The sequence below is a fragment of the Rhinopithecus bieti genome, unplaced genomic scaffold, assembly GCF_001698545.2.
Source record: "Rhinopithecus bieti isolate Rb0 unplaced genomic scaffold, ASM169854v2 scaffold_12640, whole genome shotgun sequence".
Classification (NCBI taxonomy): domain Eukaryota; kingdom Metazoa; phylum Chordata; class Mammalia; order Primates; family Cercopithecidae; genus Rhinopithecus; species Rhinopithecus bieti.
The window spans coordinates 644,188-670,282 of record NW_016807406.1 but is presented as its reverse complement, the minus strand read 5'-3'; the positions used below and the strand labels follow the sequence as shown (position 1 = coordinate 670,282).

General features: G+C 36.6%; 1 protein-coding gene across 7 annotated transcripts in view; it reads left to right on the top strand.

Annotated features, from left to right (window-relative positions):
* The window catches only part of CNTN4 (contactin 4), a 1,016,652-nt gene that overhangs the window by 415,704 nt on the left and 574,853 nt on the right, over positions 1-26,095 (top strand). The window contains exon 1 of one of the 7 annotated variants that reach the window (XM_017881659.1): positions 18,427-18,535. The exons of 5 other annotated variants lie outside the window; for them this stretch is intronic. The gene's annotated coding sequence lies outside the window, so the exon portion shown is untranslated. Of the gene's footprint in view, positions 1-18,426; positions 18,536-18,794; positions 18,863-26,095 lie in introns of those variants that run through there. One more of the 7 variants, XM_017881660.1, reaches the window with a different exon arrangement.

Below are 26,095 nucleotides of genomic sequence, written 5' to 3'. Positions count from 1 at the left end.
CAAACCACACATGGATCTAGTTGGTGTCTTCTCATGAACTAGAAATCTTATTTTTAGAATATTCTTCCAGTGATTTCTGCCACTATAGTTTTATTGTTGGTTTGAGCACTTAGTATTGAGGATTGATTTTGGAAGGAATTGCTAGCTTCCAATGAGTATCTTTTATTTCTTTGTACTTTAATAATAGAACACTAATTTTATTTTGGGCAACCATGTGCCCAGATAAAATACTGTAATTGCTAGCACATTCACAACCAATATGGTCATGTGGCTAAATTTTGTCCACTAACCAGAATTATTATGGGGAGACTTCAGAGACGTCTCTGGGGAAATGATTCAGCTGGGAATTGTGCTGTCATCCTCTTGTTCTTTTTTTTTTGCTGCCTGGAATGCAGACTTGATGGCTGGAGCTTTAGTGGCTATCTTGGACCAAGTGATGATCTTGAAGATGAAAATGCTGTTCTAGAATAGTGGCAGAGTAAGATAGAAGAAGCCCAAATCTTTAATTGATGACTATAGAACTGTTATACCAGTCCTGGGTTGTTTATTAGGAATTTTTTTTTCCTGTGAGTCAGAAATGAACTTCTCTTTTATTTGAGCTATTATTACTTTCCTCTTACATGTTATTGAACCAATTGTTGATGAAAGAGAGTCAAACTCTATAAAATATTGGAAAGGATTTATTTTTAGCCAAATATGAGTGACCAAGGCCCAAGGCATAGTCTCAAGAGTTCTGGAGAATACATGCCCAAGGTGGTTAGGTTACAGACCGATATTATACATTTTAGGGGACAGAAGTTACAGGCAGACATCAATCAATACATGTAAGGTATACACTGGTTTTTTCCAGAAAGATGGTAGATACTGAAGCATGTGGCAAGGGGCTTCCAGGTAATGGGTAGATTTAAAGATTTCCTGATTGGCAGTCGGTTGACAGGGTTAAGCTCTGACTGAAGAGATGGAAGTCAGCAGTAGGAAATGTTTGTAGTTAAGATAAGGGGTCTTGTGGAAGCCAAAGTTCTTATTATGTAGATGAAGCTTCCAGGTAGCAGGCTGCAGACAGACAGAATAGATGGTAAATGTCTTTTACCAGACCCTAAGAGGTACCAGACTCTTAGTTAAATCTCTCCTGGATCAGGGAAAGTCCTGGAAAGGGAAAGAGATTCACTACAGAATGTAGCTTTTCCCCACAAGGAGCAGCTTTTTGGGGTCATTTCAAAATATGTCAAAGAAATATATTTTGGGGTAAAATATTTTGATTTCTTTCAGAGCCTGCTGTCTGTCATGTGATGCTATACCACAGTCTGGTTGAAATAGTCTGTGTGGTCAGTCTTAAGATCTCTGTGTTAATGTTAATGCTGTCCAGTTGTGCCTGAATTCCAAAAGGAGGAAAGTAAAAAATACTATATGTATGTACAATATGTTTTCCATTAATAATAGTCCTTGTTCTAAATCAGGGTTTCTCAACCCAAAGTTCATGAATTTCTTGAGGTATTATGAAAAACTATACTTGTATATACATTTTTTTCCTACAAAGAAAGTCCATTAAATTCTCAAGAGATCTAGATATCAGAGACAGTGCTCAAAATAGGAAGATGATATTTATATAGAGAAGGGCTTCATCTATTGCAGAGCAGCTAAAGTAGAAGATTATTTGAAATGCCCCCTTCAACATCATAATCAATATTTAATAGCAGTCTCTGAATGTCTAAAATGACAGGCCTTCAAGTTCTTATTTCAAGCACCTCTTCCTCCCCAAAATATTTTTCAAATTGAGTAGGAAATAGTATTTCCTTTTTCTAATTTCCCATAATACTTTAATAAATGCTCCCTTAAAATACTTACCTGTGTGTTTTGAACTTCTTCAAGTTCCTTGAAAGCCAATACCACATCTAGATCACTATAAATCCCCAGCCATTTACAAATATGAATTATTCAATAAATCCTTGTTGGATGAATAAATTCGTGAAACCACTGGCTTATTTTGGTGGACACACTACACTTTTAATATAGCTCTTGTTTGGTCTAAAACTGGGGTCTCCAGTCCCCAGGCCATGGACAGGTACCTGCCTGTGGCCTGTTAGGAACCTGGCTGCAAGCAGGAGATGAGCAGCAGGCTAGCGAGCATTACCTCCTGAGCTCTGCCTCCTATCCGGTCAGTGGCAGCATTAGATTATCATGGGAGTGCGAACCCTATTGTGAACGGCATACGAAGGATCTAGGTTGCACCCTCCTTATGAGAATCTTACTAATACCTGATGACCTGAGGGGGAACAGTTTCATCCTGAAGCCATACTCCCCTTGCCTGGTCCGTGTACAAATTGTCTTCCATGAAACCATTCCCTGGTGCCAAAAGGTTGGGGACTACTGGTCAAAAATAGAGAACTTAAGCCTCAAAATTAATTTAATAGGAAGGCTCCAAATTGGATCCGGGTTTCAGCCACTAGAACATAGCACAGAGAAGGCACAGATGGCAGTCCACAGTACCTGGCAGAAACACAGATTGGCCTCTTGTCTTCTGTCCCTAACCATCCAGATGATAGATTTATGCACAGGCTGGCTCAGAAAAGTTAGACTTAAGAAGATATAAACCATTTTCTACCTGGGAGATACCAGTTGTCAGCATTCTATTTTCCGTGTAGTAATTATAAAACAAAAGAAACTTAATCAAATGTTTCCTCTGGATACAAATTCCGATTTGTCATGTCATTCCAAAATGTATTAGCACTGTAAAATTCTACCAGTAGGAAAGCCATTTATTCTTGATGACGTCCGATGGGCTTATAGTTGATATTGATTTAATTCCACTTGGTTGTTGTTTATTAGCTCATTTCATTTTTACTGGGGTATTGTACATTTTTATATATGTCAGGCAAATATGGTTTTAGGATTTTAGGGGGCTCAAGAACAATGCCTCTCTTTATTCAGAGTTCAGAAGCAATGGGGAAACATATGTAACAGACTGATACAAATAAAAATATCACATTTATTACTGATGAAGTGAAAAATATGGTATAGATTTGTTGACTGGTAGAGTGCTAATAATTCACCCCTGAATTAAGTGGATTTACCTGCCCAGTTACTTTCACACTTGGACAATTTCAGTCTCCTGGAGATAGGCTCTAGGATGGATGGTTGGAAAGCAGAACAGAAGGCACCCTTTTTGAAGGTAAGGGTTTCAAAAGAAAGAAGAAGGGCTGAGATACCTATGTTCAGTTTCCTTTTCCAAACTCACTAAGAAAGGTTTAGGAGTGTTGTTCTGTCATTGTTTTTCCAAATGGAAATATGTGATATGGGTTATAAGTGTTCCCTTGTGTTAAGGCTCTCCAGAGAAACAGATCCAATATATGAGGGGATTTATCATGGGAACTGGCTTTCACAATTATGGAGACTGAAGGCTTAAAAACTGCGGGCTGCTCGTAGAAGTCCTGGAGCCTGAAGCCTTGAGAATCTGGAGCTCTGATACATAAAGGCAGAAAAAGATGGATGTCCCAGCTCTAGAAGAGAGCAAACTTGCCCTTTTTTGATCTTTTTGTTCTATCTGGGCTATCAAGGACCCAGGTGATGCCTGCCCACATTGATGAAGGTAGATTGTCTGTACTTTGGAAACAATAACACAGAGACACCCCAAAATGTTTTACTAGCTATGTAGGAATTCCTTAACCCACTGAAGTTAACATATTAAATTTACTATGACATACCTCTTCTTTCATGTGTATTTCACTGTGTTCCTCTGATACTGTTTGAAATTTTAAGTGATGTCATCATTTCTTCTCACTACAACCAATGGGCACTCTTCCCCTATTGAATCACATATAAAGTCCTTGGCATAAAGATTACTATGAACTGGCCCCACAGTATCTAAAATTGATACCTGTAGTTCGCATCCCTATAGCATTTTCACCTTCAAATGACTTAGCTCATTATCTAGTTTTTTAATGTGGTACCTCTTCACACCTACTGTAAGTAGTTCTCACATTGACTTGTATAATGAACCATTTAATGTTCTTTGCTCATGAGTGGCAACCTATAGAGGCCTACGTGATCTTTAGTAAGGAGAGGTTTGAGGATTTAGGGGTGGGAGGTAAGTCTCATAAGATCCAGGTGAAGTTTTATCAGCATTATGGCATATGAAATTTCATATATTTTATGTTAATATTGCTGATTGGTGATTTGAACTTATTTAATGTCGTTTTCCTGTCCTTGCCTACCTGGTTGAATACTAAAGAGCTAAAATTTTTATTCTCTATCTTACGACTTTTTAATCTGTTATAGAGCACTTAACAGAATTTATAACTATTGAATTTACTTATTGATTACTTATCTGTTATCTTTCTCCCTCCACAGGATATAAACCTCATAATTGTCATGTCTGTCTAGCCCTTCAGTGTGATTGGCACCCACCACATAGACCATAAATATGAGATGAGTGAATCCTCTCAGTTATTTACTTGCTCACTTCTTCTCTCTTTCTCTACCTTTCCACCCACCCATAATCAACTCTTACTAAAATTAGAAACAAATGAAATAATTTCAAATGCCTTATAGAAATATAGTAAGTCAATGGTAGTAAAAAGTTGTTTATATCATGGTATAATAATATATGGCCAATTCATTGAATATTCCTATTTAATTTCATTTTATGTATTTTGCAAATATATATGAATACTTACGGAGTTCGAATATATATGAGTTTGAATATATGTGAAGAATATATATGGAGTATGAATATATATGGAGTTTGAATATATGCATATACTTACGGAGTAAATACTGATTGCATTTATGGCAATATATTCATTAATAACTGAAACCTAACATGAGCACTGCTGCTAGGTTGTGTGGTAATTACAGTTATTTTAGAAATTGCTGAAATGTTGTCCAGAATGTGTCTATCATTTTACATTTCTTCCAGTAATGTATCAGTGATCCAGTTTCTCTACATCTTCCCTAGCAAGCAATATTTTCGCTAATTTTTGTTTGTTTGTTTTAGCCTTTCTTTTGTTGCTGTTGTTGTTTGAAACAGGATCTCGCTTTGTCACCCAGACTGGAGTGAATGCGGTGGCACGATCATGGATCACCGCAGCTTTGGCCTCCCAGGCTCAAATGACGCTCCAACCTCAGCCTCCAGAGTAGCTGGAACTACAGGTGCATGCCAACATGCCCAGCTAATTTTTGTATTTTTTTGTAGAGACAGGGTCTTGCCATGTTTCTCAGGCTGGTATCAAACTTTTGGGCTCAAGAGATCCACTTGCCTTGGCCTCCCAAAGGGCTGGTATTACATGTTTTGAGCCACTGCAAATTTTCCTCTTATTGATGGTGCTTTTTTTTTTTTTTTTTTTTTTTTTTTTTTTTTTTTTTTTTGAGATGAAGCCTTGCTCTGTTGTTCAGGTGGGAGTGCAGTGGTGCGATCTGAGCTCACTGCAACCTCAACTTCCCAGGTTCAAGTGATTCTCCTGCCTCAGCCTCCCAAGTAGCTGGGACTACAGGCATGCACCACCACACCAGGCTAATTTTTGTATTTTTAGTAGAGATGGGGTTTCACCATGTTGGCCAGGCTGATCTCGAATTCCTGACCTCAAGTGTTCCGCCCACCCCAGCCTCCCAAAGTGCTGGGATTACAGGCGTGAGCCACTACACCTGGCTTGATGGTGCTTTTGGTGTCAAGTCTGAGAACTTGTCGCCTAACCCTAGATCTTGAAGATTTTCTCTTGCATCCTCTAAAATAGAGTTTTATATTTTATATTTAAGTCCATGATCTATTTTGAATTAATGCTTGTAGTGTGAGATTTCGGTTGATATTCATTTGTCTCTGAATATCCAGTTGCTCCAGCACCATTTGCTGAAAAGCCTATCCTTCCACTATTATATTGCTTTTGTACCTTTCTCAAAGATCAGTTTGACTACTAATGGATATAAAGTTTCTTTCGGAGAATATTAAAATATTCCTGATTAAATAATAATGATGGTTGTACAACTCCATTAACATATGAAACAGAATCTGTAATTATTGAATTTACTGAATTGTGTATTTAAAGAGGTGAAAATTATGGGGTGTGAATTACATATCAATAAAACTGTTATTTTTTAAAGTTGGGTAGATTTGTATTGGGTCTATTTCTGGGTTCCCTGCTTGTATTCATTGATCTATGTGTCTGTCTGTCTTCCAATATCACACTGTCATGATTAAGGTAGCTGTATGTTTAAGCCTTAATACTAGGTAAAGTGATTTCTCTCATATTCTTCTTTTTTTATCTAGATTGCTTTATCTATTCTAGGGCACTTATCTTTCTTTATAAATTTTAAAGTAAGTTTTAAAATGTCTACTAAAACCTTACAGGGAGTTTGATAGGAATTGTATTAAGCCCATAGATTTGTTTGGGGAAAATTGACATCTTTTTTACATTGACCCTTCCAGTTCATGAACCTGGTATATCTCTCCATTTACTTAGTTCTTCTTTTATTTCTTTCATTGTCATTTAGTAATTTTCAATATACAGATCCCATGCAAGGTTAGTGAATTTTGTACTGAAGTATTTCATTTCCTTTGGAATGATTTTAAATGGTACTGTGTTTTTAATTTTGCCTTTTAATATCCATTTTTAGTATACACAAATGCAATAGATTCTTGTGTGTTTATCTTATGTCAACATCCTACAGTATCATGCAATATTGCTGAACTCAACCTTTAAATTTTTAAGGTTTATAAATATTGGAGTCTAAAAGTTTTATAGCTAAACTGAATCACCTTCTTTCTGGGGCCCATTAATTGAAGTCTAGTATTTTAGATTTGCCTTCTTTTCACCCTTAAAATACTTATTACAAGTGTTCTTTTGTTGCTTTTTTAGTCAGTGATTGTCTAGATTTCTCAAAGTGTTACCTTAGCTTCTAAGATCATCATTCTTTAATTAAAGTTTAGCCAGATGAAAGTATAAAATTGTATTTTGACACTTATTTTTTTCTTAAGAGTTTGAAAATAGTATTATTCCATTGTGTTCTTGCCCCTCCTTTCTAATGAGAATTCTGCATACAATCTAATTATTATTTCTTTGTAAATACTTTCTTTTTGTTTCTGGTTGCTTTTTAAGATTTTCCTCTCCATCTTGGGTATCCACTGGTACCCTAATGTGACTGGTTACTTTAGGCTTTGTTTTTATTAAACCTTTTCTATATTCAGTATGTTTCTTTTTTTCTGAAGACACCTTTTGATATAATTCATTCTTAAACAGAATCTAATTTGATATTTAATTGTCCTTTGAGGTTTTTTCTTAATTTTTTCTATTGAAGTATTAATTCCACACACTGAAATACATAGTCATTAAGTGTGTAGGCTAATGAGTCTTTGCAAATGAATATTTACTTGTGCAAGCATCATACTTGTCAAGATAAGGAACATTTTCATCCCTGCAGAAAGTTCCTCATGTCTCACTTTTTCAAGTCCTCTTTTTTCCCCACACACAATATATAGATTGTTAAAATTGTACTCTGTGATCTTTGATTTTTATAATGAATTTAAATATCTATTTTATATCTTTTACGTTGTTCCATTATTTTTAGGTTTTTGCATACCAGTTAATACTTGCAAATTCTGTTTGCTCCTGATGATGGTTGTCATTGCATGGTGTATTTTTAGCAGATTTTTTGTTAACTATGGGAGACCCATATGCTCAGGAGGATAGACATGTCCCTATATAGAAAGTCAATTCATTTTTGTGAGGTTTCAAATGGATTTGTAGGAGCTTGTCTAGTTTTTGTGTTAAAATTTCAATTCGGGATTACTAGACCACCACTAGGAAGTGTAAATTTGGGCTTTATATCTTTTCAGATTGAAGTTCCATTTGTTAACAGATTATACCCTCTGTATCCATTTCCTATTGATGTTGTAACAAATTATTAATATCACAAATTTCATGGCTTAAAACGATACAAATTTGTTCTCTGACTATTCTGCAGGCCAGAAGTCTAAAGTGAGCCTATAGGGCTGAGTTCCTTCTGGAGGTTCTAGGGGAGAATTGTTTTCTTAGCTTTATCAACTTCTAGAAGCCACCTGCATTCCACGGCTTGTGGCCTGTTCATGTAAAAAGCTAGCAGTTTAGCATCTTCAAATGTCACTCCCCATCTTCACTTCTGTTGTCATATTACCTTCTGTACCTGTGTCTTTGATCCTCTCATATCCCTCTCATAAGGACCCCTGTGATTATATTGGGCCCACTCATATTATCTAGGATAACATCCCATGTTAAGATCTCTCAATTAAATCAATCTTTAAAGTCCCTTTCACTGTGTAAAGTACAGGCGGAGCATTCCTAATCTGTAAATCCCAAATCCTCCCAAATCTGAAACTTCTTAAACCTCGACATAACACCTAGAATCCCCCATGTAGGCAAACACGCATCGTTCACATGGGTGGGTGAGATCCTAGTACCTTTACTTTCTGATGGTTCAGTGTACACAAACTTCATTTCATGCAGAAAATTATTTAAAATATTGTATGGAATTACCTTCAGACTTTGTATATAAAGTATATATAAAACATAAATTAATTTCCTGTTTATATATGGATCCAATCTCCAAGATATCCCATTATGTATGTGCAAATATTCCAAAATCCATAAACTTTTAAAGTTTGAAGCACCTCTGGTCCCAAGCATTTTGGATAACAGATACTCAAGGTGTAATATATTTATAGATTCTGGGGATTGAGACTTTAACATTTAATGGGGAGCATTATTTAGCCTACAAGGCCTCCCTTCTCCAAATTTTAGAGATAATCCACTTCTTTAACACTTGCATGTGCTAAGGGTGGAGTTTTACTATCCATGTGTCTCATGGTACATTCCTCTATTATCCCAATTTTAAACCAGGGTTTTAAAGTTTTTGCCTCATGTCTCATCTGTCTCTGCAGTCTATTCAGATTTACTTGCCAGCCCCCAGAGGTACTTTCTTGCACATTTCCAGGAAGTACATTTACATTATATAGTATATGAATGGCACCTTCTACAGTTGTGCAGCCTGATATTAGAGCCAGCAATCAGGGCTCATGTCTCTATGCTTTCCATCCACCAACAGTGGATGGAACCTTACTACTCTGACTTAGCACTTTTGTTTTTCAAGCTCAGCTATATACATGTGTTCACAAATAACTGGTATTTTTCTTTCCTTTTGTTTAACCAGCATTTTGTGGCTGTAAAGAGAAGGCTTAGTCCACCATGTTGTTGGAACTTCACCTTCATTTTACAGAGGAAGAAAGGGCTTTCCATATAAGTGAACTGATTTACCTGAGAACATGACTAATAAATTACCAAATCACAGCTAGAACTTTGGTGTCCTGACTCTGACACAAAAGTTCTTTTATAAATCTTAATAACAGTGCTTGTATTATGATTATTCCTGTTATCACTGATACTCATTATTAAGTTGCCAAATTACACAAGAACCTGATGAAAACTATATTGTTGTATGTCATTGTGAACTGCAACACATATACAATAAAAATTCATTTATTATTGAACCATTTTTTGAGATATATCATTAAGTTAGATACTAGGTATACAAAACTGAATGAGACATATCTGCCATCGGGGTGTCATAGTCTAATCGAAGAAATAGGTAAATAAACAGATAATTACAATGCATTGTGCCTGAGTATCATCTGAATTCAAGATATAGTTAAGCTGTTGTGGAAGGTGGGATTGGTTAGATGGAGAGGAGAGAGAATGGGTTCAGGATGTTTAATCTTAAAATAGTTATTACTGGATAGATGGCTGGATAGGATTGAGGGATGCATAGATGGATAGTTATATGACAAAGCAGACATAGTAAGCTATTAATTGTAGAATCTAGAAAAGATTCTACATCTTTTCTAGAGCAACAATTCTACACAGTTGCTCACTGTATCAGTCTTTCAACGTTTGTCTGTTAGAACATTTTATAATAAATGGTTGGGGAAGTATTATCTTCATCTTTATTAAAGCTATCATTCATTGAGTGCTTAGTGTGCCAGGTATCTTTAAGAGCTTTGCATGATTTAACTCATTTAATTCCCATGTCACCTGCAAGATAAGTACTATCATTATCCCCATTTTATAGGAAGTTGGGCATAGAGAAGTTAAGTAACTTGTTCAGGCTTATACAGTTAGTAAGTGGACAACCCATGATACCAGGCTGCCTGACTCTAGAATTTTCACTCTTAACTTTGACAGAGCTATCTCTAAAAGATTGAGAGGATTTTAAAAAAATAAAGTGGGAAGGGATGAGGAAGCATTACAGGCAAAGAGAGCATGTATTTGCATAGATGGGAAAAAAATAGCATGGATTTTTCAAGGAAAAGATAATCATGGGTGGTGAATGGAATATGAAACATAAATCATTGAGCAAGGGAGGTTATTGGGGAGTTGGAAGGACTCTGTAAGAGTTGGCCATATTTGGCTTTACCAGGTAGCTGAGAGGGATCCATTGAAGGATTTTTAAAAGGAGGATTGTGTGTTTAGATCTCTGTTTTGAAATGGGAGCTCTGATATCAGTGTGGAGAGTGGATTTCAACTAAAGCTTTTCATTTTTTATTTATTTCCAGGTGAAAAATGCTACAACAAAATAGAACAGTTTAGAGATCAATAAATGGTACAAGTAAAGTGTCTGGAAGGAGCTCTCTGCTTCCTTAATAGAGAGTGCATTCTGCAGAAGTCAAAAGTGACCCTAATCTGAGAAGTGTAGTATTTTTAGCACTAGTAGATATGAAGAGGGATGTCTCGTTTTCAGTTTAAGACATTATTAATGAGAATACTGATTTTCCAGGTTTATCCTGACAGTTTCCCTCTTCCTTTCAAGAAGTGAAGTTCACAGTTTTCTCCCATCTTCATGTTTTCTGGATCATATACCTTTTGTGACTAGCTTGATTAGTTGCCATTGGCTTCTGTTTCTGAGAAAAGTTCAGAAGCCTAGTATTTCCTGAATGGCTTCTGTTGCCACCACTTCTCATGTTGTGTGAGAGGGTTGAGTAAGGGAGTGGGACCCTTTAAGAAAAGAAATCGAGAGATGAGTTATACAGATTACTGAAGTTTAACAATATCTGGGTATTTTCTAACCATTCTTATAAAAAATGATTCAATCAGGGTTCATCAATGTATGCTAAAACTACTGAGTGAAATGCTCTTGCAGAAAACTATATGCAATCTCAAAGTAGCTTCCAAATATTGTTGACAAGTTACAAAAGTAAAATGATACCTTTCCATTTAAATAACAGACAAATACTGTGATCAAACATTACCATCAACAACAGGACAAACTGACCATACCTTCCTCCTCTATGTAGTATTCTTCAAAACACTTGAATTAATCACAAAAAAAGCAACCAGAAAACTGCAAATTGAATTACATTCTATAAAATAATGGGCATGGGCTCTTCAAAAATGTCAGTGTGATACAAGACAATAAAAGGTTGGGGAACTGTTCTCTACAAAAGGAAGGTGTGACCACAGGAAAGCACTGCATGATCCCTGATTCGGTCTTGGGTCACAGAAACAGGAAACAAACAAAACAAGAACCCACCCAGCTGTAAAGGATGTTATTGGGTCGATTTGGAAAATTTGAGTATAGACCATGTGGTAAATGGTAGTTTTGTGGCAATGCTGAATTTCTTGAATTGGTTCATTGTATTGTGGTTATGGAGATGAATGTTGTGGTCTTTCTGGAGAAGCTTTATTTGGTGTATTCTTGGGAGAATTATTTACTGACAGAGTGTCATGATGTCTGCTATTTTCCCTCAAATGACTTTCTAAAATGAGTATTAGAGAGAGAGAAGGAAGGAGGGGAAGATCAGAGGCAGAGAGTAAAAACAGAAAGCAGATATCAAAATATTTATATTAGTTGTAGGTCAAAGGCATATGGGTATTCATTGTGCCATTCTTTCAACTTTTCTGTAAGTTTGAAATTTTTCAAAAAAAAAAAAAATTAAGGAGAAATGGGAATCCAGATGATCAAGTTCAAGTGGAATATTCTATAGTCTTATCCAAAGTTAATTACATCTTATGTATTATTTTAGACCAATCCTGTCCAACAGTTTCAAAGTTTATACATTTGCTTTAATTTATACCAGCCTGTTGTAAATTTGCAAACTGTTTAAAAATTGCAAAGACCTAGATAAATATATCCGTTAGCATAAGGGTGGCCATGTACTTTAAAATTACATGTGATTATGTGGCTGTGTCACCAAGATTACATTAATTGCGTATTCTCAGAATTAAAGGTTGATTTCCCTATATTTGACATTTGCTTGCAATGTGACTACATCATATAGGTAAAAGAAGGTAGAAGGGTATGAATTTTTTCAGGTTTCCCTGAAAAGAGCTTTTAAAATTTCTACTTAAAGAGAAACTTGAACTCTGCTTTACACTCTGATTTACGTGTGTTCTAAAATTAAGCCTTTCATCTGTATCTGGGAATCAGTTGGGGAAAAAACATTAACCCATTTTCTGAAAGCATGTAGGAAGAAAAGCAGTCATCTTTTTCCTCTTTTCACTCCATAAAATATATGTAAGGATAGGTTTTGCCCATTTTAAACAGACACTCCTTTTTTTTTTTTTTCTAATGTAACACTATGGTAATCTTAACAAATATAGAACATTTTAGATTTAGCTTTGTTTCTGCCAGTTTTCCTCATTTGGACACCTTCCTTCTTATTTTGTTCCATCTGCACCGGATCTAAGGAGAAACACTTTCCCTTTAAGAAACAAAGGTTAGCTGTGACTCCTCTCATGTAAAAGCCTAAAGAAGGCTTTTTGTAGTTGATGGAAGGATTGCCAAAGAATAAAATGAAAAGCCCCTGCCATCTACCTAGCGCCTACACTCTCTGGAGCCGACAAAAGAGCTCAGTACCAGAGCCGAAGAGTCCGTGGAGCACCACATTAGTGAAAAAGCCGATTATAAATAATAATGACCTTAGTGGATGATGAGAAATGCACTAAAGTTTTTCTGAGCCAGACAGAATGATATAGGGGATACAATATAAATACATAGAAGTCTATAAGGGAAGCAGATGCTGAGAGATTCAATTTCTTCCTCCAATAATTTAAATTGATGGTGAGTTAGTAGGTGCTCAATAAATATTTGTTGACTGAGTAAACAAAAGCAGTCTAACAACGGATTTCCTAATGAAAGTTCATGAATTGAAGCATGTTTGCATTGCATCCCAATGCTGTATTAAAACTGTATCTATTTCAGGAGTAAGATCAGAATCGTGATAGCGGAACATGCAAAATGTTGCCCATCTTTTTAGGGACAATCATAGAGATAGAAGGAAAATGGATATTTGGAAGTACATGGAGCTCACTTTGCCTATGAATTGTGTGCATTTCGAGGTGGGAGACAGGAGAGGGAGGGCAGGAGAGGCTGTAATGAGATTTTTTTTTTTTTTTTTTGTAGTGATACTTGGTTTTCTGAGGCATAATGTAGTGAGGAGAGAGGGCCTTGACGTTTTTATTTAGTGATCATTTCTCCAGTCATTTGTTCTGAGGCTCATGTTCGGTTTTGCATTGATAGACTTGGAGTTATAGGGCATTCTTGGCTTTTGAACTAGCTCATTGTGCTGAATGTAGTAATTTTTGTGAAAGCATACTGAAACGTCTAAAATAACTTCCAAGACAAAACAGTTTAGTACAGCTACTGCAGCTATATGTAGAGCAACAACATTTATACTTAGTCGGTTTTAATCTCAGCACTCAGTTCTTCATTATTGCAACTATAAGAACCCCATCATACTTCCCTTGGGTCAGGGTATCTTCAACATGGCACTGGTAACATATTGAGCTAGATAATTCTTTGCTGTGGGAGCTGTCCTGTGCTTTGTAGGATGATAACAGCCAGTAGCAACCCCTACCCTAAGTTTTAACGACCAAAAATCAGTGTTTTTTTTTTTTTTTTTTTTTAAACTGTCTGTTTTTGTTGGAAGGAAAATCAGAATCTTCTGAGGAAAAGGATTTTTGTTCTCTTCTTGGATGACAAGAAAATTGGCTTGTGTTGGCTAGGTGCAGTGGCTCATGACTGTAATCCCAGCACTCTGGGAGGCCGAGGTGGGCGAATCACAAGGTCAGGAGTTTGAGACCAACCTGGCCAACATAGTGAAACCCCATTTATACTAAAAATACAAAAAATTAGCCAGCCATGGTGGCGGGCGCCTGTAATCCCAGCTACTTGGGAGACTGAGGCAGGAGAATCACTTGAACCTGGGAGGTAGAGGTTGCAGTGAGTCGAGATCATGTCACTGTACTCCAGTCCAGGCAACAGTGAGAGACTTTGTCTAAAAAAATAATAATAATAATAAAATAAAAAAGAAAATTGGCTTATTTTTTTTGGTCATTAAAATAAGGATAAGTCAGTTCTACCCCAAAAAGTAAATGAGAAGTAACACTCATAAAACAATTTGTTCTCTCTCTCTTTGCTTCTCCCTCTCCACATACAAACACCCTCAAATTTTTTGCTAATAGTGGCTAAAAATTTCTGAGCAGTTAGTGGCAGATGAATATCAAGGCATATTGCACCCTTTTATCTAGCTCATAGGTCAATTTGATGTCATATTGACATAATTATTTAAATGGGCTATTTTCTCCACAGACTGTTTTAATTTCATGACCCTAGTCTCTGGGTCATTGTTATTAGAATCTGATTACTTCCTGGAAAATTAATATGGCCACATACTTTCTTATGTGCATCCATACTTATGGCTTACTTCTTGAATATTTTATTACTGGCTCCATTGCTTTTGGTTGGAAAAGAAGGTTCAATCATTGCTGCATAGATGATCATTCCAGTAGGTGCCCTGGGCAGCAATTTCTGAACCATCCCTTTTGAAATTTTGTTCCCAGCTGGAGAAATGTCACAGTTGTCTCAGCTTTTGACTCTGACTTTTAGTGAGAGATGCAAGGAATGGGAAAACACTTTCAAGAAGAAGCAATGAGCAGTTGTGTGCACATCTGGAGACTTATTGCTGAAGAGTCCAAAGCATTTTAAAATATTGATTAAGCCTCAAACTGTTGGGAAATTGTTCCCATAACTTTCATTCTGCCCCTAGATTTGCTGAGGTTCAGAGGTGTATTTAACTTGGTGAATCTTGTGTAATGGACAGAAAGAGACCTCAGGAGCCCATCCCCCAGGTTCTTACTAGCCTTGACAAGAGTGTTGTTAAAATTGCAGACTCTTCACAGTTCCAAAGAGACACCGGTTCTTGCTGTTTCAACACCAAGTCTAAAACAATCTGTGTGTGTATTTTGGCTTCTAAAATATATTCTGAGGTAAAATAGCAGGTTCTACTGTCTTTGAGAAGACCATTTCTTTTGTTTGTACTGATTAGTCATGTTGGTCTCTTTTTTCCTTCTCTTTGTTTGTACTTTAATGCTGACTATTCCCTTTAATGAAAAAAAAATCAGGCATTTCCCAGATTTAGGATTTTATTATAAACACTTCATATTTTAAATCTTGTATCTCTGGGGAGAAATGTATGAAGAATTGATGGAAGTTGGGAAATTTTTAGTTAGTAATTAACACCTATCATTATAAACAAGTGCAAATCACATGATGCCAAAGTGAATCTATTACATACCATAATCAAAGATTAATCAAAGTAATTACCAGGCAAACAAGGATTGAATAGAACTTAAAACCAATTAAACTATTTATTTCAGCTGTACTACTGAATAAACACTTTAGTATTTTAATTTGCTCACCTTTTCATTTGCTTCAGCAATATGTTTGTTAATATAACTGAGATGCACAATTGCTATTTAATTAACCTATTTTTGTCAGCACCTCACGTGAGCTGGGTGAAGTAGATGTGCTAAAGTCTCAATAATAATGCACCTGATAAAAATAACAAACATGAAATTTGTGCCAGTCGTTTTACAAGTTTTGCCAAATGTAACAATATCTGAAGAATAAAAGAAACTGGTTACCTTACAGAAATTGGATTGAAAGTAGTTAAAAAACATGTTGAACCAACACAAAATTACTCAAAAGTTTAGTAAACTTTCAAAAATGTATAATTGCCTTGTTTCTTTGTACCCCACTTTGCATATTATTACCATTAACTATTGATAATAAACCTATTCGAGGGCATGTATCTGTTTTGGGGATAATTGAGTTGATAATTGGCACAGAAGGGTTTGGTAGTGCACATCTTTTACCCAATTATGTATCTTTTGGGAGAGATACTTTTCTAGCTATTGAGTAAGGCATCATGAAAGTATTGATCCATTTTGCTTTTATTCCCTAAGACAATTAAAACCCTAACATAGTTTGACCTCAATGATACACATTTTTTCACAAAAGATAACATAACTGACCATGTGAAGAGAAGCCTCACCTTTCTCTACCTTTAGATAGTAGGGATGAAAGAAAGTAAGATGGAGAAATCCACATTAAATATAAAGACTCTTTCCCCACAAAATCCCAGAGCTCTTCTGATTGGCACCATGAAGACAAAACATTCTGATTGGATTTTTGGTTCTTCACCCAGGTGTTTTACTATCAGGTAGACACAGTTTGTGTACAACTAGATAAGACCATTTCCTGCCTAAGCTGTCTTTTTTTCCCACACATTTAAAATGTACTCACACTTACTGACCATGATGTTTCAAGTTTTCTGAAAGAGCTCGTTAGCAGCCAGTTGATCGCTGGCCCCAAAGGTAAAAACCCTCTATCCCCAAATTTGTGCCAGTCAAAAAAGCATGACTTTATTTCATTCCCATTACCCCAGTGCTATTATGAGGTATAAGCACCTTTTTAATGAAGGTCTGTTTTCTAGATCTTAGGACAATAATAGAATGTCACATTGTAAGGCTTCTCAGAGGTCTGCAAATAAAGCCCTTATTGTACAGAAAAGAAAACTAGGACTCACAAAGGTGTAGACCACCTGTTTGTTGCAGCAAAATGAGGATTAGAACTCAGATTTCTGATTCCCTTAATGTTCCCCCTTCTTTATCATACAGGCTCCTTAACTACTGGCTGCTTTGCCTGTGGTGGACTTTAAATGATCACACGGGTGCCTTAATCACAGCCTTTTCATGAGTGACACAGGAACTGAGTCTCCCTTTTTCTAAAATGGAATGTTTTATATCCATAACCCAGACTTGCTTAACTAAGGTCAAATTTACATAAACAAATGTCTTCGGGGGCCAGCAGGTAGCATATCTAGGCAAAAGTGTGTGTGGCAACGTTTTGATAAAGTGCAGAACACATGTTCTGTTTAAAAATGTTCACATTCTGGCCGGGCGCGGTGGCTCAAGCCTGTAATCCACTTTGGGCAGCCCGAGACGGCGGATGCACGGAGGTCAGGGAGATCGAGCCATCCTGGCTAACAGGCGGGTGAAACCCGCCGTCTCTATAAAAATACAAAAAAAAACCTAGCCGGGGCGAGTGGCGGGCGCCTGTAGTCCGCAGCTTACTCCGGGAGGCCTGAGGCACGGAGATGGCGTAAACCCGGGAGGCGGAGCTTGCAGTGAGCCTGGAGATCCGGACCCCAACTGCCACTCCAGCGCCGGGGGCGAGCATGAGCAAGACTCCGTCTCAAAAAAAAAAAAAAAAAAAAAAATGTTCACATTCAAATTCTCAAATCTCTCTATTGCCAAACCAAGCATGTCCACAGGCTACTAGTTTATAACCCCTGACTGCACCATGATGCAGACAGAGTAAGGAAGAGTGTTCTTAGTTATGCAAATGGAATCCACATCACCAGTTACTTTTAGAATACTAGATGTCCTAAGTGTGCCATGCCAAACCCTTTTGCTTTGAATGCCCTGGACTTCTAGTACTCAATGAAGAGGCACGACTTGGGCAACGTAAAACACCCCCATAAACACCAGCTTTAGTTCAGCCAGTCTCCCAAAAGACTAACTGAAAAGAACATACACGTGCATGTCACATAAAATCCCTAGAAGAGATGATGCTGCTGCCCATAACCTTCCTGGGAGCTGTTGAGAATCCCTAACAGACAAACCAAATCAAAGGGCAAACCCACCATATGTACCGAACAACCAGTGTAATTATATTCTGTAGTTGAGGAATTACATAAATTGCCCATTGGGAAAGAAGCCTTAATCTCCACCCCTCCCCCGAAATCTGTAAACAGCTGTGTGAGCCTCTGTGTATTTTTGAAAGGTTGAACACATTTGATCGGAGAACCAACTTGATTTCCTAATCAGGTTCGATGTGAGGAGAGCCAGTTAGAGATGTGTGTGATTCTCCCAGTGTGCGTCTTTGATTCATGTGCTAATTATGTCGATCCTTTGGGGAACACAGCCAGGAAGCTGGGTCCTCCTTGATTAATGCTGGCGGAGAGCCATGCAGCGCGCAGCGGAGAGCAGTTCAGCATCTCTAGTCCCAGCTGAGAATATGGTCCCATTATCTCCCAGCTGCCTAAGCAATCCATAAGGGCCTGTTCTGCGTGGATGATCAGTGTAGTGGAAGCAGGGACTTGCTGAGAGCTGAAATCTCTGTTTGATTTGCTGTAACATGTAAAGCGAAACTGGGACATTTTACTTTACAGTCTGTAAGTACCAGGTTTTTCCCCCCTCTTTTTCCCTACAGCTCCATGTGAATGTGACTTTGCAAGCTGCATTTGATTTTCTGTTCCATTGCTCTTTGTTGAATCAAGCTGGTGAGATAGAGTGTAATCTGTTTAGAGCTTGCTGTTTCTGTTAAATCTTATATAATTGATTCATACAAGGAAATAGGAGCCGTTCAGAATGCTTTTATAGAAGTTAGAGATTATTGGCTTTGTTTTTAATTTGAGAGCGTGGTTGCATTATCTTTGGTGCCAGGATGATTAGAGCATATATTTATCTTCTTCTGTACCTCTGGCCATTGCAAGAAAAATGTAAGTAAAACTAATATGTATATATAAAGAGGTAGTCTTATATGCATGCCTGTGTAAAAGAAGTGTCTCTATTTCCAGAATTTAAATTTAATAGTTTATTTTGCTGTTCTCTGCTGCCACTAAGAAAGGCAAAAACCGAAAAGTTTCTCTTGTTTTTCAGTTGCATGCTGTTTAGGAACTTTGCCATGGAGGTGGGCAAGATAACTATTAGGAATATTTGCAAGTATAAACTGTATATCTCCTTTTTTAAGAGGCAGTATATAAAATAAGAGTCTGTGTTTAGCCCCTTATTGCTTTTGAATGCACCACTTTTTAAGAAGTAATGCGAATTTAAAAAAAAAAAAAAATTAAATTTGGTCCATTTATCTTTTATGTATCCCCAATGCCATCTATCAAATTAATATTTGTTATTCATGCAACATAAATTCATTGTAAAAATGCCATTAGAATTTAATATTGTTAATAATGTTTGTGTGATGTCTTTCAAATGATCAATGCCTTAGTGAAATTAAAGATTGTTATCACTGTGGAAAGGGATTTGTGGATTTTCTGTTTCCCTAACCTAAATATAAATCACACTTTTCTTTTGGATTGAAAGTAGAATAATTGAGCTGTTGTAAAAATTGAATTTGAATAAAAGTGGCTTGAACAACATGCACCTGTGGCCAGAGCTAATGTGAACCAAAATGAACTTAAAATCATTAATACCTGAAAAGGGGAATTGAAGTTTCCACACTGAGCTTGAGACCATGGAGCCTGATGATCCCATAATTTCCAGAGTAGGAAATACAATTTCCCTGAGTAGGCAGTAAGTTTCAAGACAGAGAAGAACCACAGGCTGTGAAGTATGGAAGCATCTCACTGGTGAGGACAGAGTATGTTCTCATTAGATTTGGTTGAGAGGAACTGTGCGAGAGAGAGAAGACTCAAAATAGATGGTTGTCTACATGAGCACAGGCATTTTCAGAGCTCGAGATTTGGAGGGAAAATGATTACAAACCAGTACAGAATGCTTAACATCTGCTAAATTGAAGCAAAAGACGGACTCTGGTACCTCTGAGTAGCAAACAGTCCCAGGGCTGTCCTTGCCAAGTAATCGGTTCTCTGGAAAAAAGTAAGTCTGTGAAAAGGTCTGCTAATGAAATCTGAAGTAACGGCAAGTGGTTTTGATGGCTGTATCGTCCCTAAACAAAAGGCTAGCCTCATGCCTTCTTACAAAACTGAACTGACTTTTGTGAGTGATGATTCCTGGTGAACCTTTAGCTATATTTTTAAATAATTGTTAGTGTTTCACTGACCACTGCAAGTATATGATCTTGTGCAAGATGTGATCTTGTTTTAAAAGGGTGACAAGAACAGAAATAGGGTTAGTTAAGGCCCAGTGATTTTTTTTTAAACAAATGCTTAATTTGTATCTACTCGATTGAGTAAATACTGTGTTCTTTTGAGTTTTAATTCCTTCTTCTTTCTTTCTTTCTTTCTTTCTTTCTTTCTTTCTTTCTTTCTTTCTTTTTTTTTTTTTTTTTGTCAACCCTTTTATTTGTATTTAGCAGAAACTATTGCCTTCTGTAAAGGAGTATCTTCCCAATGTAGTTAAATTTGATTTTTATTTTCCATTCAAATATATAGAAATTTCAACTCATACCTTACAATGTTAAACATTTTTGTAGCCAGTCACCACAAAGCTCAGAGAGGTATTTGCAAGATTTATAGTTTGCGTCTATTACTTTCGGAATGTTTAGATAATTTTATAAAATTGGGACACTGTCTCCCTAGTTGTTTGTGCTTAATCTGCAGGAAAATGGATTGAATGCCCCAGGAGTTAGTTTAGGGTATGTGGCCTCTTGACAGATCGGGAAGCCAGATGGGTGTTACATATACCTTGTAAGAGGTACTTGTAAAGCCATAACAATTTGGTCTTCACAATACATTTTAAGTGCTATGAAAGAGAATAAAGGAAAAGTCTTGAATTGTATATGTAAAGGTAGTGTATCTCTGTATGTGTTTGCACGCATAAAAATCTACCCAGCAACATTGTGGACAATTTCTGCGCTACCAGCTCTTTAATTCCTAGAAAGCCCTGGGGTTGCGCAAAGTGAAAAGAATTTTGTAAATTGGGATATATCAGCAGAGAGTTAAATCCCCTTGCATTCTTTGTTTTGGATCCTTGGCAGACTGTTTTGTTTGACCCCAGAGCTGCTGGGTTAAGCACAAAGAGGACTTTATAACATCCTCAGCAGCATTTGGAAGCAGGACCTCTGCACACAAATCATACCCTAACCTTCCTTAACAGCTTAGGGCAGCCACTGTGAAGCAAGGAATGCAGTTCTGTGAACTATCTCCACGATGACAAGTTAAAAAGTGAATATGAGCTGGGTGTGGTGTCACAGGCCTGTAATCCCAGCTACCAGGGAGGCTGAGGATGGAGGATAGGTTGAGCCTAGGAGTTTGAGGCCAGCCTGGGTAACATAGTGAAACTCCATCTTAAAAAAAAAAAAAAAAAAAAAAAAAGTGAATATGGCTGAATGAAAAATAATTAATTTAGTAACTGTAATAATGTTGGATGATTTTAAATCTTAGCAAGGCTTAACTATGCTTTGTCAAAGTATATACTCCATTGGTTATCTCTAGTAACAGTGAAAGCTTGAGTTAACCTCCTTTAAGATGCTGTGCAACTCTAACAAGGTGTTTTACCTCTCTGTGCCTCAATAGCCCCCAGTAAAATGAAGTATAATTTCTGTGATCCTTCCTAGGTTAAGAAAGTTATGCGCTCATGACACCTTATTCTAACTGGGCACTCATGCTTGGAACGTCCTTCAAATTGCCTAGGGACAGGGTGACGTGACGTAACTGTCATTTTAAACAATATTTCACTAGGATGTTTCCATTTTTTCTTCCTTCATTTCTCTTTCTTTCTTCCTCCCTTTTTCTTCCTTCCCTTCCCTCCATCTTCTTCTACCCCTCCCTCTTTTCTTTCTACACCTCTCCTTCTCCCTGTCTGTCCTGTTCCCTGTTCCCCTCTCCCTCTGCCTCCCGCTCTCCCTTTTTCATCAGTGAATTGTCCTCAAGTCAAGTATGACTTTAGAAACAAGGTTGGGATTGTCTGCTCATTTGCATAACCTGTTTGCTATTTTCTCTGATGATAGTTCATTGAAGTATCAATGACTTACTGATATACTGCTCTGTTATGTATTAGAATTACTTAGTTTTAGGCATGTATGTGCAGCAGGGACCCTGAAAGTTATGCTGCATATGTAAGTGTATATAGATTGCCCATGTTAATTTTTAAAATAACAGTGTTATTAATCTTATACTCTGAATTGAAGGTGATTAAGGTGAAGGATTCATCTTAATGTATTAAGCTAACAATATTTAATTTAAAACTAAAACAAGTTCACAAACGATAGCCCATTTCAAGGTAGCAGGATATTAAAGAGCTTGATTTTTAAAAAGAGAAAATACGTTCACTGAATGATTTGATTTTTCATAAGAAATTGTCTTGTCAAACAGTATGGAAAAATAAAAGGCATACGTCATTTTATTAACAGATACCTATCCACGTAATCAAGTAAGCAACTTTGTAAAACATGAGATAAAAATATTTGATGGAAAGTTTTTTAATGATACGTTTCTTGTAATCTTAGGATTGTTTATCACTAGATAAGTCCTCTTAATTGAAAACAACAGATGATGAAGTCACTAAACCCATCACTAATGAGTGATTCTTGATATACTCAAACCAAATTGTGAATACACTTCATTTGAGTATCTTTACTGTAGATACTGGAAAAAGCTAAATTAATTTCAGAATTTATCCTTGTAGGACAAGGATTGTAGTGCTTTTTGTTTCTTCCACTATTAGACGGAATAAATGGAATGGCACAAAAATTTACAGACTCATATTTTACTGTACAATTGACTCTCTCTATATATGTAAATATATATATACACTTATAAATATTTTTTAACATCAAGTGTACTCCACGATGGATGATAAGTGGCCATTTGATGACAGTAATAGCTTGGATGGGCTCATCTTATTTCAGATCAGGGTAGTGTTATGACAGCTTTTAAATATTGAAATATTCATTTTTCTCTGCATTTTTATTATTGGGAGGTCTCTATATGTGTCTTACTATTCTGGAGTTTGAATATTAATGTTATTCCTTACTGAACTTGTAAACTATATTTGATGCATATATAGGCGTGTGTATGTGTGTGTGTGTGTGTGTGTGTGTGTATATATATATATATATATATATATATATTTGATGCAGAGTATAAAATTAATTTTCCAGATCTCATAAAACTGAGTAGATATCCTGGCTTTTTAGGCAGCAGGCCTATTGTAAGTAGAATCCATAATGTGAAATAATTTGTTTTATCGTCGTGCATCCATCTATGACCAAAATGATTTTGTACTTAGAAACTGTTTCAATGCAAACTATAGAATACTGACAGATAATATTTGATAATTTGTGGCTCTCAAATCCTTGATTATAAAGTTACCAAGCAGCTTCAAGGACATTGCTTTTGGTTTTAATCTAGTACCTCTGTTGACTTGAGATGTTCAATTCAATATTACTTAGTTAATAGCTCCAGTGGCTTATCAGCCTTTTTTTATTCTATAGTTAAAAAGATAAAGTAAATTGGACATAGACATGACTCCAGGGCTTGTACATGGCTTCATGTCTTCACCTCTATTCCAAAGTAATCATGGAAGTCCGTCTGCATTTTTGCATGAAATTTCTCTATGTTTTAATGTAGAAATGGGGTGATTTAAAGTTGAGAGGAACATGTCAGAATGAGCTGCAAAGGAATAAAGTGTTTCTTATAGTTCGATATAAAATGCAGGGCTATGCATTCTGAAGATATGACAGAATTTAGAGAAACTGACTATGCCAGGCATTTGGCAAAGGGGACTAAAAGAGACAGATTTAATGCTTGCCAGAAGGAAACCCTATATCAGTGGATAGAAATTTGAGTGCCCTGCAAGCAAGCAACAACAACAAAAAAATGTAAATAAGGAAGTAGAGGAATGACTGTATTGTGGTTGGAAGAGATGTGGTTTCATTCTTCAAAGGAAAACTGTGATGAATGAGTGAACTATATCAAGTGTAAGGGCATTGGGACTAATTCAAAAATATTTGGCATAGGTATATCTAAGTTACTGTGAAATAATTAAGAAATTTGGATCAGTGAAGAGATAGAGAAAAATGAGCACTGTTGGATTTAACTCTACTGGCTGACACACTTTAAAAATGTAATTATCTTCAATGAAGTGGGTATTGTGGCACTGCAGTTAGTCTGTCTTATTTCAGTGAGGGTTTCTGGAGTAGTTAGTGGGGATATTCCATCTAGTTCAGTAGATATTGATGAACATGTATTTATGGAATCTGTATAGCAGTTTTTACAGGCTGCTAGTAAATTACCTTGATCCGTCTCCCAATGTCTGTGTTTCTGATCCACCACTCCTCCCTCCAGTGATCTATATTACCCCAAATAGTCCTAGGAGATGGTGTGAGAAGACTGAGTTTGAGGAGGTTGATTTTATTAAATCACTTCAACCTTTCAGAGAGCAAATAAGTTCTTACTGTAGGGTGTAATGCCATGCAATACTGAATGACTTCTTGAAGTCATTTCACTTCACTTTTCCTTTACCCAGCACTTTATCCACAGTAATATGTTTAGGTCTTCCAAGCATTTAGATAAATAACCTTGTCTGATGGACATGGACTCAATGAGTCATACCACTAATTAAACACAGTCATTTGCAAGAACTTTGCCTCCTCGCTGGTTAGAATTCATTGTATATGTGTGTGCCTTTTAGATGGGTAAAGCTGTTCACACACAGGCATAATGCTTGACTCCAGGGGTGAAAACCACCATCTCTCAGAAGAGAACAAATCATGTGTTCAAACATGGTCTCTGGCATCTTTATGATGTGTGTGTTAAGTGTGAATCTGGTAATTTAAGGTGTGTGACTCCTACTTCTATCCAGCTGTCTGGCTTTGTGCTTACAGAGAAGAATAGCAACAGATTTAGACTGACACAGTCCTTCCCTAGAGTCCCCCTCCCCTACCTCTCCCTGCAGGAATCCACAAGGGTATTCAGTTGATTGCTGTTGTTAACCTCTCTTGTAGTATTATATTTCTTGTTGAAAGTACCTTTTGTGGCATGTGAGTACATTTAAGAGATGTGAAAGCTTTAAAAATGGCTTTACTTTTAAACTTTCTTACCTAAATTATTAGGAGGAAAACAGTTTCTTTCTTAGGTTAATGTGTGTGTGTATGCATACGTGCGCGTGCACACATCTAAGGTGAGCTCTTTGCAAACCTTTAATGTTCATCAAGGTCTGTGACTAAATGAAACATTGGTTATAATAGGATTTTTTTCCAAATCATTTTCATAATACATCAATAATACTCAGAATGTTCATGTAAAGTGATAGATTGAACTGTTTCACTTGAGAAACATTCCTGATGTTGCACATGACAGTCTTCAGTCTCAAAATAATCTAGAAAATAAAATTAGGAACATGTCTGAAAGTCTGGTTAAGGCTCTGATAATTCCTCTAACGTATCTGTTTTGGTGAACTTTGAGCATCATAGAGTTTTCTCAGAGTGTGAAATAAATACCTCTGTTAGAACGTTTGATAATCTCAAAGTACTCAGAAATTTTTAATAGATGTGTTAAAGATAAAAAATATGTAACTAGTAAATAAAACATATAGTTTTACAGATAGAATTGTTTAGCCCATGGCTAAATGGATAAATTTTAAGAAGTTTTGATAAGCAATTTTGGAAGCGATTCTTGAATGTAACAGAACTTGTGATGATGATGTGGAAGTTTAGGGAAGGTAAAACTTTGCCTGTGGGCCTGAGACTTAAATCTACATAAAACAGTCTAATAGGAGAAAAGCATACAGATGTTTCACATTTACGAAGACCCAAGGAAGTGGCAAAACCTAAGTGCTTCTATATTAGGTTGAACAAAGACAGGCAATTGTGGGAAAATAACTAAAATATATGGGGCAACTAAAGAAAAATAAGAGTTATTTTAACTAGATCTGTTTGTATGGAATTCCCTTGGTTTTGACTCCCTGTCTCTGGTGATAAGATTGTTTCTTTTATCCTGGTTTAGAGAAGACATCTTTCACATGGGAGTTTTACCTCCTGCTTTGACAATGAAAAGGGAAGATCATCTTGCCCTCCTCGTACATTCTGTGTTTCA